Here is a 15,834-nt window from a genome sequence, read left to right on the forward strand (position 1 = left end):
ATGTACTTTCATGAATTGTAGATCATATTCACTCATTTCAAACATATTTTATACTTACATTAATATTAGGATTAGAACGTTTGAGGTAGAAATTGTTGGTTGGTTTGAGGTAGATTTCTATCGCTGTGTCTAAAAATCTTCAACAGTTAAAAAAAAAAATGATAACACACTATATAGACAGCATTTGTAGACACTCGACCATTAGGTTGGTATGTGCTTTTTGAACATCCCATTCAACATTAAATCCCTATTTGCTGTTAGATAAAGCTCCACTCTGCTGGAAAGGTTTTCCACTTGATTTTGGAGTGTGCTTGTGGAAATTTGTGCTCATTCAGCAACAAGGATGTTGGTAAATTCAAGTACTGATGTAGGTGAGGTGAGGAGGCCTGGGATGCAGTCAGCATTTCAATCAAGTCTCACAAAGATGTTTAATAGGGTTGAAGTCAGAGCTCAACATGAAGCTGGATTTGTGCACTGGGGCATTCAATGATAGAACAGGTTTGGGTCTCCTAGTTCAAATAAAGGGAAAATGTAATAGTTCTGCATCCAAAGACGCTCTATACAATTGTGTGCTTCCAACTTTGTGGTATCAGTTTGTGGAAGAACCACAAATGGCTGGAAATGTCATGTGTCCCACCACTAATGTTCTAAACTGATTTATAATGCAGTGTTTTTAGAAAGATTTTATATAAAGGTTGACATCCATCTGTCATTATGTTTTGTTATGTTTCAGAAATAAAATATAAAAAAATAACAATTTATTATTATTATTATTATTAATAGAAAGATATTTGTGTTTACATTTAGTTTTTTTTTTTTCTGCGTCAATTAATTCTCGTAAAAAGGCTTGATCACACAAAGTAAAAAAAAAAAGATAAAAACAAATCATTATGAAATGATTGTATAAATGTGTGTAAAGGATCAAAGCGGTAAATCTATTTTTTGTATTATTTAGTTGGACATTGAGTGTTTTTTCTTTTTCCTTTCTAAAAGTTTTGGGGAAACCGAGTCTCCTGCGTTTATTTTTTGTTGTTGTTGGTTCTCTGTGTGTGTTTTTTTAAAGCCACCTGGTTATGACATCATTAACAAGGTGGCGTCATGTGACACCCACTAACGAGCGGTCGTTTTTATGGGAATAGAAATCCCATCTGTTTGGGGAAACAGTCATCCGGCCGAACGCTAATGATGAAGACTTTATTTTAAAAAAGTGAATCAAGTGCTGAGAGAGAGAGAGAGAGAGAGAGAGAGAGAGAGAGAGAGAGCTATAAAGTTGTGTAAACATGTGCCCGGGATGGACGCAGTGCGGCGTGGTTATTACATCGCACCGGCATGTTGTAATTCCTGGCTGTGTTCACAGTGCGTTCGTAATTCTTTATAAATCTGTTTTATTTCATTTTCTTTTCCTGCCTCATCATCGCTCCTGATATTCCCACATGAGGGAATCGAAGCGTTTCCAGCGAGCCGAGGCAGAGTGACTCAGCATGAGTCAAACCGACAGAGGAAAAAAAAGAACGCTTCTGGGAAAAAGATGAGAAGACTCCAGGACGTGTCGCTCGCAGTTCCACCTTCACAAACCTTAATCCATCAGCCGAGCTCCAGGGATAGACAGAGCCATGCACTCGTTCTTATTTTAATCTTTTATTCTTTCACTCTTTCGACTGCTTACTTTTTTTCCAATATAAAAAAAATTCACTTATTTTTTCACTGATTTTACATTTTTACCCTTTCATTTTTTTTACTTATTTACAATCTTTTATTTTTATTCTTTGATTTTTACTTAGTTTCACTCTCATTTGTTCATTTTCACTCTCATTTTTACACTGTTATTTTCATTCTTTTATTTTCACTCCTTTTCACTTTTTTATTTGTATTTGTTTTTCAAATTTTTTTCATTCCTTTACACTTTTATTTTTGCTCATTTTAACTTATTCATTTTAAATTATTTTCTCTTTCATTTTACCCTTTCATTTTCACTTTCACCTTTTTAATCATATTTGCACTCATTCACTTTTCTCTCTTTCACATTCACTTTGTATTTTTCCTCTTTCCTTTTTTGCTTTTTAATTTTTTTTACTTTCGTCAATTGTTTTTTACTGTTCATTTTTTACCATTAATTGTTTTTCTTATATCTTTCAAAATTCATTAATCAAAACTTATTTCACTCATTTGCTCCTTATTTTTATATTTTCGGTCTCTTTCTTTCTTTCTTTCTTTCTTTCTTTCTTTCTTTCTTTCTTTCTTTCTTTCCTTCCTTCCTTCCTTCCCCCCTCCCTCCCTGTTATTTTTTTTTTGAGAGGTGGATGAGGAAATCTGCCGAATTCAACATCATACATACGCTCTTTTCTTTCTTTTTCAGCTCACTCTCACTTTCAGAGCTGAACAGGAGCTTTTCTGTGAGCGATCAGCACATCCAGCACCATATGAAACGTCCTGCACCATTAACTAATTAAACGAACGGCGGAGGATGAGGCGACTTTCCCCTGTGAAAGCCGAGCCGTCTGGGCCAGTCCATGTTGTTATGGTGACGTAGGCCTTAATGGCTTTGTACCACAACGGCCTGTCTGCGTTTCACCGAGCGGTTCGAGTTTAGCAGTTAGCGTTTGGTGGTTAATGTTTACTTGCCAATTACACTGAGTTTATTTCTAAATAAGAAATAAAAGCACCCCCCCAGCCCCAGCCCCCCCACCATGGGGCTCTACTCCTCTTTCACTTTTTTCACCTCCGCAATCTGTTTTATTGACAGAGCCACATGTTGTAATCTTTACTTTATTCCTTTATAGTTACGTTCACTAAAACATTTTTTCGCCTACATCACTACAGTCTCCCTCTCTTTCTCTCTCTTCTTCTCTTTGCCTCTCGCTCTCTCTTTTACTCTCTCTCTTGCTCGCTCTTTTATTCTCTCTCTCTCTCTCTCTCTCTCTCTCTTTCTCATTCCCTCTTTCTTGATCACTTTCTCTCACTTAGGCTGTCTTTCTTTGTCTCTCTGACTCACTTTCTTTCTTTCTCCCTCACTCACTTTATTACTCCCTCACTCTTTTACTCCCTTTTTTACTGGTTAAATCTCTTATTCCTTTACTCTCTTATTCCCCACTTCCCACTCTCTCGCTCCCTCACTCTGCCACTCCCCACACTTTCACTTTCTATCTCCTTCACTCTCTCTCTCTCTCTCTCTCTCTCTCTCTCTCTCGCTTTCTCTCTCTCTCTCTCTCTCTCTCTCTCTCTCTCTCGCTCTCGCTTTCTCTCTCTCTCTCTCTCTCTCTCTCTCTCACTCTCTCTCTCTCTCTCTCTCTTTCACGCTTCCACTCTCTTATCCTTTAACTTTTCTCCTCCCTCATTTAACTTTTCACATTTACTCATTTGCTTTTACATTTTTCTTCTTATTCTTTTCTTCTCACATTTTTGCTCAAATTTCTTTCAGTGTTTTTGTTCACTCTTACACATTTGGCCTCTTTCACTCTTATATTCTTTCACTTTTTTGTTCTTCATACTCTTTCTAATCATAAAGATCAGTTTGCGCTGAAACTGCAAAACTGTGTGTGTGTGTGTGTGTGTGTGTGTGTGTGTGTGTGTGTGTGTGTGTGTGTGTGTGTGGGCACGTGTGTGTGTGTGTGTGTGTGTGTGGGCACATGTGTGTGTGTTAGCACCAGTGTTTGTTACCACTAATTACTTAGTTATATTTCCTCCAGTGTTTTCTCCCCTAAATCTCGTCTCTTCCTTTTGTTTTTATTGAATAATAGGTAGAGGAAAAAACGAGTGTTCACAGAAAAGGTTCAGAGGGTTTTATTATTTTTTTTGCAGTAATAACTTTTCTCACAGTTCCAGCTTTTAGACACATTTCCCCACATGTGATGTCAATCACAGAGCTAATGGTGTTCATTCTCTCTCTCCTCTCATCCCCTTTCTGTTCAGCTCATCCTCTGTTCATTCCACTTATCCTCTATTTACTCATTCATTTCTCTCATTCTCTAACTATATGTTTAATTCACTATTTGTTCATTCTTCAGGTCCTCCTATTTATTTATTTCATTTCTTGCATCCTCTATTTGTACTTTTCATCCTCTATTTTTCCTCCTCTATTTATTCTTTCTTCAACTATTCATTCATCTTATCCTCTATCCACATTTTCTACTCTTTCCTCTCAACTTCTACTTTTCTCTCATCCTCTACTTTTTCTTTTCAACCTCTAGTCCTTCCTCTCACCCTCTTTCTCTTTCCTCACCCTCTTTCTCTTTCCTCACCCTCTTCTCTTTCCTTTTCTTTTCTCTCATCTACTTTTTCTGATCAGCCTCTTTTCTTTCCTCTTATCTTCTTCTCTTTTCTATTTCTGCTCATCCTCTTTTCTCTCATTTTCTACTATTTCTGCTGATCCTCTTCTTTTTTTTCCTCTCACCCTCTATTTTTTCCTCTCATTAATCCACTTTACACTCGCAACAAAGGCTTCAACAAATTATCCATATTTTGTGCTAATGCTAATCTGATTATCTGTGGAATTTGGCATTTGGAGACGGATAATTTCCCCAAATCACAGCCTTTATCACTTTAACATCGAAAACAAGTGAGCAGTATCAGTTTACTGAGAGAGAGAGAGAGAGAGAGAGAGAGAGAGAGAGAGAGAGAGAGAGAATTCCCACTTGCTCGGCCATGGGTCTCATTTAAACCGAAATGTAAGTTTTTCACTCTGTTACTCTTTCACTTTTTCACAATTTCTTTTTCCACCACTGCATTTTTTAATACTTTCACTGTTTCACTATTTATCACTCTTTCATTTATTTCACTTGTTTACTCTTATACAGTTTTTTTTTCACTTATGTTTTTAGACATTCATTCTTTCACATTTTTAATCATTCTTTCACTCTTTCTTTCATTCAGATTTTCACTCAGTATTTTTTTTTTTTTTCACATTTTCAGGCTTTTAGTCATTCTTTCATACTTTTAGGTTTTCCTAATTCTTTCATTCTTTTATATTTTCACATTTTCACAATTTCCAAAATTCTCTCCCACCTTTTTACAGCTGGATTTTTCCTCTCTTCGCTGTTTCACTATTTTTCACTTGTTTACCGTTTGTTTTTTCACTTTTGACACATTTTGCTCTTTCATTTTAAATTTTCAGTCTTTCATTGTTTCAAATTTTCACTCATTCTTTTTCTCCCTTTCATTTATTCTTTCACTTTTTTTTATTATTTTTACACTTGCATTCTTTTACCATTAAATTTTTATTCATTCATATTTTACTGTTTCATTCTTTCATTGTTTCATGCCATAGCCAGCATGTCTGTTTCTGACATACACACGTAAAAATATGATTTCCGTGGAAACTTCAGCACAATTTACACCTTGTAATGCTCATGCTTCAGTTCCATACAGTATATCACATATACCCACATACTGCATTATACTCACACGTTTATGCATTCTGATTGGTCAGAAGGTTTCTATAGCAACAACAGTAACACATATACTGTCAGTGTCTCTACTGATACTATATATATATATATATATATATATATATATATATATATATATATATATATATATATATATATATATAGGAACAGCTTGTTCACAGGTACTCAAAAGGTCAACAGTTGACATTTTATAGCAACAACAGTAACACATACTGTCAGTGTCTCTACTGATACTATATATATATATATATATATATATATATATATATATATATATATATATATATATATATATATAGGAACAGCTTGTTCACAGGTACTCAAAAGGTCAACAGTTGACATTTTATGAAAGGAGTCTCGAGTGCCAGACGTAAAGCTGTAACTACTTCAAGACAGCGGAGTTTACGTAAGGGACTGATGGTTTGTAGTTTCAATATGCAACCTAAGCAAGAACTTGGATGGTTCACAACACTGTAATGTAGCTAGAAAAGGATAAAACATTCAATGTGGTTTCTGATGTTTTTGAAAACCACATTTTCAAGAGATTTCTCTAGTTTTGACTTTCTTTCTCTCTCTCTCCATGTGTTTGTGTGTGTGTTTGTGTGAAACTTACAGCTTCCAATCAAATTGCTTCTTTCGAGACACGCCTCACTTATGTCTCTCTTTCTCCCTCTCTCTCTCTGTTGTTTTGAAAACTTGCTCAGATTCATCACTCACAAGCATGCAGAATTCCCAAAGTTGCTACACACACTTCTTTTTTTTTTTTCCCTTCTCTCTCAGGTTTTTTTTTTGTGTACAGAATCCAAACACTGGCTTGTCTGTCACAGTGCATCAGATTCAGATTTTTGAGAACCCACACAGGCTGTGATGAGGATTTATGAAGGTGTTTATGAACTGTGTAAAACTCCTCACGATTGTTATCGACTAATTTGCGTTACACTGATGGATTTTGGCTGGTGCATTTACTCCATCATCATCAAATACTAATAAGCTATTATTATTATTATTATGCTTTAAATGGCGCAGTCTGTATTTTGTACAGCCCTTGGACCACTTTTGATAGATACTGACCACTGCAGACCGGGAACAGCCCACAAGAGCTGCAGTTTGGAGATGCTCTGACCCAGTTGTCTAGACTCCAGTCGTCTTTACGCTTGCCCATTTTTCCTGCATCTAACACATTAACTTAAAGGACAAAATTTTCACTTTCTGCTTAATATTTTCCACCCACAAACAGGTCCCATGATGAAGAGATAATCAGTGTAATTCACTTCACCAGCCATATTTTTATAATGTCATCATGTTATGCCTGGTTGATGTAAATCTTCGACCAATTCAATTTCTTCTGCTTTTTCAGCCATTGTGGAATGAAAAAACAGCTATTAAATCCACATAAATATATATTTGAGCTTGTGCAGTTTGCTACAGATTTGGGTTGCAAACCCTGCCTAGTGAACCTTCTGACCATCCAATCAAAGAATGTGAAAATGCAGAGGTGCCTGGATGCCTTCTAGCAGGCTTCAGAGTGGCTAAATCACAATCTAATTGTTTAAAGCAACAGCCTTCAAGCATCATAGAGTTTTCTGATGGTCCACCACTGCTGTCATCTTCACCTTAATCTTAGTCATCATCAATGCCATGTTAGAGAACATAAGCACTGTAGAAGTTACACAATAGTGGTTATAGAAAAGTATTGATGCATCATGGGAGGTAAGATGTCATATATTGCATGTTTACTTCGATGCTTGCTTTTTGCTCTCAATGCTAAATTTATAAATCAGAATCAGAGATGATGAGTCAGACTTGTCCTTTGAGTCATCTGTAATGATGTTTAGTTGCAGATGCAGAGCTGGGATCCTGTCACGCTTTATTTAACACACAGATGGAAAAGTGAACTCGGGGTTGTTGTGCAAGCATTCCAGTGATGCGTGGGCGTTCTGCACTCACCAGCCTCGTGCTCACGTTACCACTAACGAAAACTGTTGGCTCGCTGAGAAACTCCAGCTCCCATTCTTCACGAACATGAGACCGTAGGCTGTGGAATTAAATGACACAGCAGGGCCTTGTTATCCGTTTCAGTTTCCCTCCTCGGACCAGCGGCGGCATTTTTTAAGACGGTTCTGTTTTAACTCTATACAGACGTCCGAGTCAGCAGTTTACCTTCTGTGATCAGGAGGTTGTGGGGTTAAAGCCCAGTGAGGATACAGAGCCATTGTTGGACATTCGAGCAACATGATATTTTTGGACTAAAGGCTTGGCCCAAAATATACAGAAGTGTGCAAAAGTTTAAGGCAGGAGAGTAAGAATGCTTTCAAAAATAGATTTTATTTGTTTGTTTATAAATAAAAAAATGCAATTAGAGCAAACAGATAAATATAAATTAAATCTATATTTGGTGTGACAACACTTTTAATTTTAATTCCTACACTTGCACACTTTGTTCCAGCGATATGAAGATCGGATCATTTTATTGACTTGGTTCTTTGAATCTCATTCATTAAAATTACGAATATTTTTTTTTGTCATTTAACTCATTTTGTTTCGTTGATCAAAAATTAAATAAAATGGTACATTTTTAATAAGCAGATCCTCCAGATAAGCAGAACACTTTGACTATAGTTCCAAGTTATTCATATGTAACTGCATAGCATCAATGGGAGTCATGTGATAAAAGAACAAACGACTCGGGCTAGAAGCGTAATGAGGTGAACTACTCAATTCCGTTTCCTGGACGTAACCTACAGAGATTTTGTGATGCATTGCTCCCCGGGGTCTAGTAGAAAATAAATGAATAACTTGTTGAGACTACTCGTTCTTCTGAATCACATCGAAGACTCGTTCAACATGAACGAATCGTTCATGCACGACCCATCATTACTTTGTACCCTTGCGCAGTCAGGGATTTTGTTGAATCAGAGTCAGGTGTATGATGAACCAATGACAGGCGCTCATGATCATGAATTTCATATGTAGGTTGAAACACCTTCATTAAACAGAAACAAGGAGGCTTCAAACTGGGGGAGAAAGAGACAAACTCTTCTACTAAGGTGAGGTTGTGGAAGAGGGTTTCATGTCACAGGTACTACACCATAGCAAGACTGAGACACAAGGTAGCTGTACTGCATCAGCAAGGTAAAGATTTCAAAGCAGACTGAGATTTCAAGATGTGCTCTTCAAGCTATTTTGAAGACGCACAAAGAAACGGGAAATGTTGAGGAAACTTATATAAAGTTTATTAAATAAAGTGAATGAAAGACACATCATGCTTACTGCCCTACAACATCAGATGTCCAGCAGTGCTATCAGCACAGAACTGGTGCAAACCAGTAGGACCTAGATACACCAAAGTACTGTCTGGAAAAGTCTGGCCAGAACTGATCTTCATGGAAGAATTGTGGGAAAAAGTCATACTCCAACAACAAGTGGACTAAGTGACTAAACCAGGCACGAAATGTAATAACTGATGCTTCAGACTGATGAGTCAAAATCTGTAATATTTGTATGCATCAGGAGGCAATTTGTTCACTTAAGGCATGGAGAGCGGTACAATAGTGAGTGTTTACAGGCAACAGTGAAGCATGGTGGCAGTTTCCTGCAAGTCTGCGGCTGCATTTCTGCACATGGATTTAGAGATTTGGTCAGAATTAATGTTGTCCTCAGTGCTGAGAAATACAGGCAGGACTTATTCATCATGCATATAATGAGCTCAGTGTGTATAGGAGCTGACTGTGTGAAGTCACTGAAACATGATCAGGCTACAGCTGGAAAGACAGAAAGAAAGAGAAAATGAACAGAATATTGTCTTTTTACTTTTTTAATCTGTTTTAAATCGCTGGTGTGGTGAGCAGTATTTCACTGGAAATGTCTAGAGAAAGTTCTTCATCTCTCTCCGTTTGTGTTTTTCTCTCTATTTTCTGATATTTTCTTTGTCTTTCATGCTTTCTCTCCCTCTTTATTTGTTACTTTCTCTAGTTTCTACACCTCTCTCCTGTCTTTTTCACTTGCTTTCTTTCTGTCTCTCCTTTCTCCATCTCTCTCAGCTTGTCTTTTTCTTTTATCTGTTTTTTCTGAACTCTCTCTCTCTCTCTCTCTCTCTCTCTCTCTCTCTCTCTCTCTGTATGTATGTATGTATGTATGTATGTATGCATTTACACATACACTATATTGCCAAAAGCACCTGGTCATAAGTGTGGTATGTGATTTTTGAGCATTGCGTTTCACAATAAGTCTCAATTTGCTCTTATAATTCCCTCCACTCTTCTGGGAAGATGTTCCACTAGATTGCAGAGTTTGTTTATGGATATTTGTGTTCATCAGCCACAAGGGTATTACGAAAGCAGGTACTGATGTAGGTGAGATGAGGAGGTCTGGAGTGCGGTCAGAGTTCCAATTGATCTCAAAGGTGTTCAGTAGGGATGAGATCAGATCTCAAGAGCATGCCACTCAAGATCTGCCTCTCCCAAGCATGTAAAGCAGATCTTCAAGGAGCTCACTTTGTGCACAGGGGCACAGGTTTGGGTTTCCAAGTTCAAGTAAATGCAAAATTGTATTTTACCGCATCTAAAGACATCCTGTATAATTGAGTGCCTCCAGATTCCAGATTTGTGGTAACGGTTTGAAAAAGAACCAGCAGGAAAGGTCATGTGACCCAATACTATATATATATATATATATATATATATATATATATATATATATATATATATATATATATATATATATATATTTATTTATTTATTTATTTTTCTATTCTATTTATGCATTCTCACTTTCTGTCTTCCTTCCTTCTTCAACCTCTTTTTCTTTTTCATCCTCTCGCTCTCTCTCTCTCTCTGTCTCTCTCTCTCTCTCTCTTTTTCTCTCTCTCCTCATGTTCCCTAAGTAGATAATTAATGCTATGTCCGCTCCCTCCCACTCTTTCTCTCGCTTCATTTTCTATAATTAGATGTTAGAGCAGCTCAGATGAGATGATGGAGTGATGAAGTGATGGAGCGATGAAGTGATGGAGTGCTGGTCTATATGTCCCATCTGTTGTCAGTGTTAGAACCTCGGCAGTGAACAGATCCAGTGACTTGTGTTAGTTGTTTTACTGCAGAAAGCTTTTCTTAGAGTGTGTGAGGATCAAGTGATGAGGTTTAAACCATGAAGTGGAACAGAGAGGAGCAGCAGAGGTTCTGGTACTTGGTGCACTTGCAGGGGGAAAGGGTACTTTAAAAGTACTTTACTGGTTTTTAGGGGTTCTTTGGGGTACTTTATGGGGTTTTCAGGGATACTTCAGAGATCTTTAAGGGGTATTACGGGTTTTTTCAGGATTTCTTATTTTTTCTTTCTTTAGGGGTAGGTCATGGTTTTTCAGGGGTACTTTAGGGATTACTTTGTACATTTTAGGGGGACTTACACTCAAGTGTTTTTCAGGAGTATTGTATGAGTTTTTTAGGTATATTTCATAGATTTTTCATGGGTATTTGGAAGTACTTTGGAGGTCTTGAAGAGGTACTTTGTGGGCATTTCATTGGATTTAGGGGTTTTCATGAATCCCCAATGGGTTTTTCAGGAATTCTTCTGGGTCTTTTTTAATAGCTACTTCATTTTTGCACTTTATGGGTTTTATTTTTTTTTGCTCCAGGGGTAGTTCAGGGGTTTTCAGGTTGTTCTTCAGGGTTTTTTTTTGGAATATTTTAAGGTTTTTTTTAGAGCTACTTCAGGGGTACTTCATGCATTTTCAAAAGTTCTTAATGGGTTTTTTAGAGGTAGTTCAAGTGTTTTTCACAGACCTTGTAAGAGTTTTTCGGGCTTTTTCAGGGGCATCTTATGGGATTCTTGAGAGAAATAATGTGCACAAAAAGTATGTGTTCTTTCTTTGTAAGGTCATTTACAAAACAAAACCTCAGAGTCAATGTATCGATCAGCACCACATCTGGATCCATCTGAAATGAAGCGGAAGTGTTATCGAGTGTGTGAATGTTCGAGTTTTTCGAACGTCTTGCTGTTCTGCAAACAATTTTGCTCCGTCTTATTAGTGCATTCGTGTTAAGGTTAGAGTAAGTGACCATCAAACCATATTTCCAGCTGATTTGTGCACAAGATTCTTGACTTTTCAATCTTCACGGGTCACTTCCTGTTGCGATTCCCTCCACATCCACATCCACAATACGTTCTGGGAATTATTTTTTCCGGTCGCATATGGAGGACAGGTTTGTTCACATGGTGAAGGCGTGTTAATCAGGTTCTGAAATTTTAAAGGGGGTGAAGAAATGAAACAACGCAGGACTTTCTCATCTGGTCTTTTTTTTCATTCTGAATGAGTGATTAAAAAAAAAAAATAAAGAGGTAGGCATAGATTTTTGTGGGGGGGTTTAATTGAAATTAGGCCGTCGATTTGCAGCAGATGAAGCTGGCTGTTAAAAGGCTGGCTGATGGTCTGGATGTGGAAACGATACGTGTAAACGGTGTAATGGGAATGTTTCAGGGCAAGCTGGCTTTAATTTTCATGCCCTGACGAATCGCATGAGGAAAAACCTGTCTCCCCTTTAGCTGTCTTGCTGAATCATATGGATATAATTTCTTCCATTTGCACCGCTTCGCTTTGCGCTACTCTGCTCTGCCCCTCGCTCTAGGGCATTCTGGAACACGACCGATTAAAGTCACATGTTTCTCTTGGGGTTCGCTTTTCTGTGTGTAAAAAAAATCCTCACACTTGTCATTCAGCGTCAGTTTTCATAAGCGTCGTTTAGATGGTTCTCTGATCGATGAGACGTCCCACACCACGCACTGTGTCGGAGAACGTTACGCCGTTACGGCCTGTCATGGATTTGTTAGATGGCTGTCCTGTTCGCACTTGGGCTTTAAATAATTACACAAAATAACGGGTTTAATGTTCTTTACAGCCTGGAGGGTTTCACATAAACCAGCAGAATGTACTCAGAGTAATGTGTGGGAACCTTCCCCAAATCACCACTGGCTCCATGAAAAGTGAATATGCACCTCTGTAGGCCACTATGTTGTTTTTTCTTGATCTGTCATTATTATATTTGTATCAAAAACTTCCACCTAGTGGGTTCTTTGGTTCCTCACACTAGAGGAAACGGCAGGATGCCCTAGAAAGACCATTGAACTCTTCAGGAAGTTAAGAAGTATTACTTGTATTCTGCTTCATCCATCAAAGGAACAGGAGCAGATCTAGAAAAATATTTATGGGGTGGCAAGGGGGTGGCATAAGAATTATGAGGGGTAGTAACATTGAAGCAAGCATTCTTGCATGGTTCTTGTGGATTCCATATTTATTCAGTGTATACACTGGGGTGCACATTTTATGTTGGTCTATAAAAAAATAAAATGAAGACTGATGTATGATTGACTTTACTTGAACCTAATATATGGATTTTATAGACGGAAATAAAATAAAATGATAAGGTATATTTAACTTCTGTTTCTTGAGTTCTATGAAAACCGAGTTAAAATCTATGCCATCTATATTTATACAAATGCTTTAATTTGTTAAAAGAGCCGGATAGAGTCATTTTTTGGGATCAGTGATCAGGCTGTTGAATTGAATGTGTTTGATCCACTAAATTAAATCAGTTCACAGGAGTTGTTCGTCCGAACTATGCTTTAATAGAAAGACAGGATTTTTTGCCTTTATTTCCGGGTTTAAATGGTTTTGTTTGTGATCACATTAAAGAACCACTGCTGTAAATCGGTTAAGGAAACTGATTAAATTTAGATTTTATACATTGGGCTACCCGTGCCTGGGCAGATGGGGTGGCAATGTTTTTTTAGATGGTTGACAATGCAGATGCAATGTAGATGCATCAATGTAGATCGATGTAGATGCAATGCAATGCAATGTAGATCCGCCCCTGCTTAGGAACATTTCAAGGTTCTGTATGTAGAATGTTTTGCTTTCAAAGGGATCTCAGATAGAACTGGTGTGCATGTGTGTGTGTGTGTGTGTGTGTGTGTGTGTGTGTGTCTGAGTCTGTGTAGCTGTTGTAAGTGTCTTGTCGCCCAAGACGGTGCAATTTCCAAAACAGGCGGTGATGCAGCTGCTCAGGATACTTCTATAATCTTTGGTTATGTTCTTTATAATAACTAGAACAGACTGCACCATTTAATTATCCACTTAGCACATTCACTCTTGGGGAAGAAAAATTGGTTCTTCAAGGATTCCTTATTTAGTTTTTTTTAATTCTTTTTTTTCATGTGTACATGTAAACTCTTGGCTACTTAGAGTAGCTGCTTTGTAGAATCTTCTAAAAGGTTAACAATTAGCACCAATAGTGTGGTCATGTGACAATGAGATTTTGTGGAAACAACACTAGAACTAGTTGTTACGGTGGCTGAGAAGTGCAAAACACATTAACAAATCAGAAAACGAATTAACAAATTAGAAAACACTATCAAACCCGAAACCAAAATGACAAATGCAAAAACAAATGAACAAATCCGAAAATACAACAATAATTCAGACAAACCAGAAAAGGTACAGTTTGTGAATGGAACACTTACCGATCATTGGACGAGACACCTGTCATTCGAGGAGGAACTGGAAGGAACACTGAATTTCTGGAAGGAACACTGAAACATTCTATATACAATTCTAAGATACTTCAGAGTATCTATATAAATATCCAAGATCCAGGATGCTGAATATTAAGCTCATTTGTAGATTCTAGGAGGTAAGAAAGAAATTGGTGTTTTTACCATGTAGGGGGATTAGATCCTCCAGAAAAGAAGGATCATATAATATCTCCTTCATATAAAACACTTTGCTACAGGGTTCTAAATAAATAGGTAGGTTGGTTTAGTGCACTACATAGTGCACATATGAACTGAACAGGGAGAGTTTATTATGTCCTGTCAGTAGATGTAACACAGCACCCTTCTCTCCGCCGCCTCCTCCTCCTCCTCCTCCTCTCCGTATGATTTGTTCTAGATGCTGCCTACACCTTGTTTTTTTTTCCACTCAGCATCCACGCTGAGCCCATCAGGACATCTCTAAGGCGGTCGTGTCTCATTTCCGCAGTACGACTCGGTGCCTTCGCAGCTGTTAATCAGTTCGGACCAGACTGTCACTTTGAATGTTTGTTGAAGGCCACGAAGGCCGAGCGTGAAAGGAATGGCGCCAGATACATTTCTCACTATTTCATTCTCTCTCTCCATGTTTCTCTCTGTCTCTCTCGTGTCCACTCGGAGGGGTCATCGGCATGCTCGCTGCCTTCTTAGGGCTTGTTGGAGCCTGAAGATAAACACGTAGAGGGATTGTACTGTGATTAACGCTTGATAAATGTTTTTCAGGACACCGCAGCAGGGCATGAAGTCTTTAAAAACACTTTCACAACTTCCTACTGTACATCAAGTGAATTATGTAGGGTGTAGATTATATTTATACTTTAGACTGTGGACATCAAGCTAGTGGGTAGATAGTGGGTAGAAGTGATTTTTCATACCATATGTAGTCCAGTTAATCCACTAAATGTAGTGCCTAAATTCTAGTGCTCACTATGTAGTGCACTAGATGTCGAATTCCTAGCCATTTCCAAACCAAACAAATTTTGTTGCATCACTACAATGACAATAAAGTGTCTAAAGTCAGAATTTCTGTCCATCCACACTTTATTGATACAAGCCAAAAAAAAACAAAATAATGGCTTCTACAAGCTATAGTCCATTAGTAGTGCAGTATTTTGATAGAGAGCCATATCCTATGTATTGCACTAAATGTCTAATGCAGAACTATACCCTACACGGTGCACAAGATGTCTAATAAAAAAGAAGCTGAAAAAAACTGAAAAGCTAGCGCTGATGTCACGTGATCAAGTTTGTAATCAGTTGGTCGAATTGATCTTAGACTCCACCCCCACTGAGTCAGACACACCTCTCCTTTAAAGACAATCAATTGTATGTCTAAAGTAAGTGTGTGTGAATTATTGTGATTGAAATGTTCATAAAACTGTAATAGACCTTTTAGCGTAAGTAATGCAAGCAGCCAAGTTATAGCTAAAGTAACTAGTCATAAGCTACTATGGCATACGGCAACGTTTCTATTACAACAGTCGATTTAATTGTGTGTATTGTGTGCATTTAATATAATTAATAAAAACGACAAGCACACTCTAGCATTTAGGATGCAATAAACACGCACACATGCTCACATACACCTAGACGAGGTCACTCAATCTGCTTTTTGTGTGTGTGTGTGTGTGTGTGTGTGTGTGTGTGTGTGTGTGTGTGTGCGTGTGTGTCTGTGTGTATAGAGTTTCAGTGTGTATTGAATGGCTGTGTCTCAATAGCGAGTGAGTGGATGAGAAATAGAGAGCTCTCTCTCCTTTAGTGAAAATGGAGCCGTGCTCCTGCATTCTGATTGGTGCGCCCAGGTTCAGAGGAGGCGGAGCTCGAGGATAGAGTGTCCACTAAGTGATTGGAAAGG

The 15,834-nt window shown here is 37.8% G+C and overlaps 1 protein-coding gene across 3 annotated transcripts in view; it reads left to right on the forward strand.

Moving 5' to 3' along the window:
- LOC124399420 (zinc finger protein GLIS1) overlaps nucleotides 1-15,834 on the forward strand; it is a 102,304-nt gene that overhangs the window by 58,219 nt on the left and 28,251 nt on the right. The window lies entirely within an intron of this gene.

This window comes from Silurus meridionalis, chromosome 17, assembly GCF_014805685.1.
Source record: "Silurus meridionalis isolate SWU-2019-XX chromosome 17, ASM1480568v1, whole genome shotgun sequence".
Taxonomy (NCBI): Eukaryota; Metazoa; Chordata; class Actinopteri; order Siluriformes; family Siluridae; genus Silurus; species Silurus meridionalis.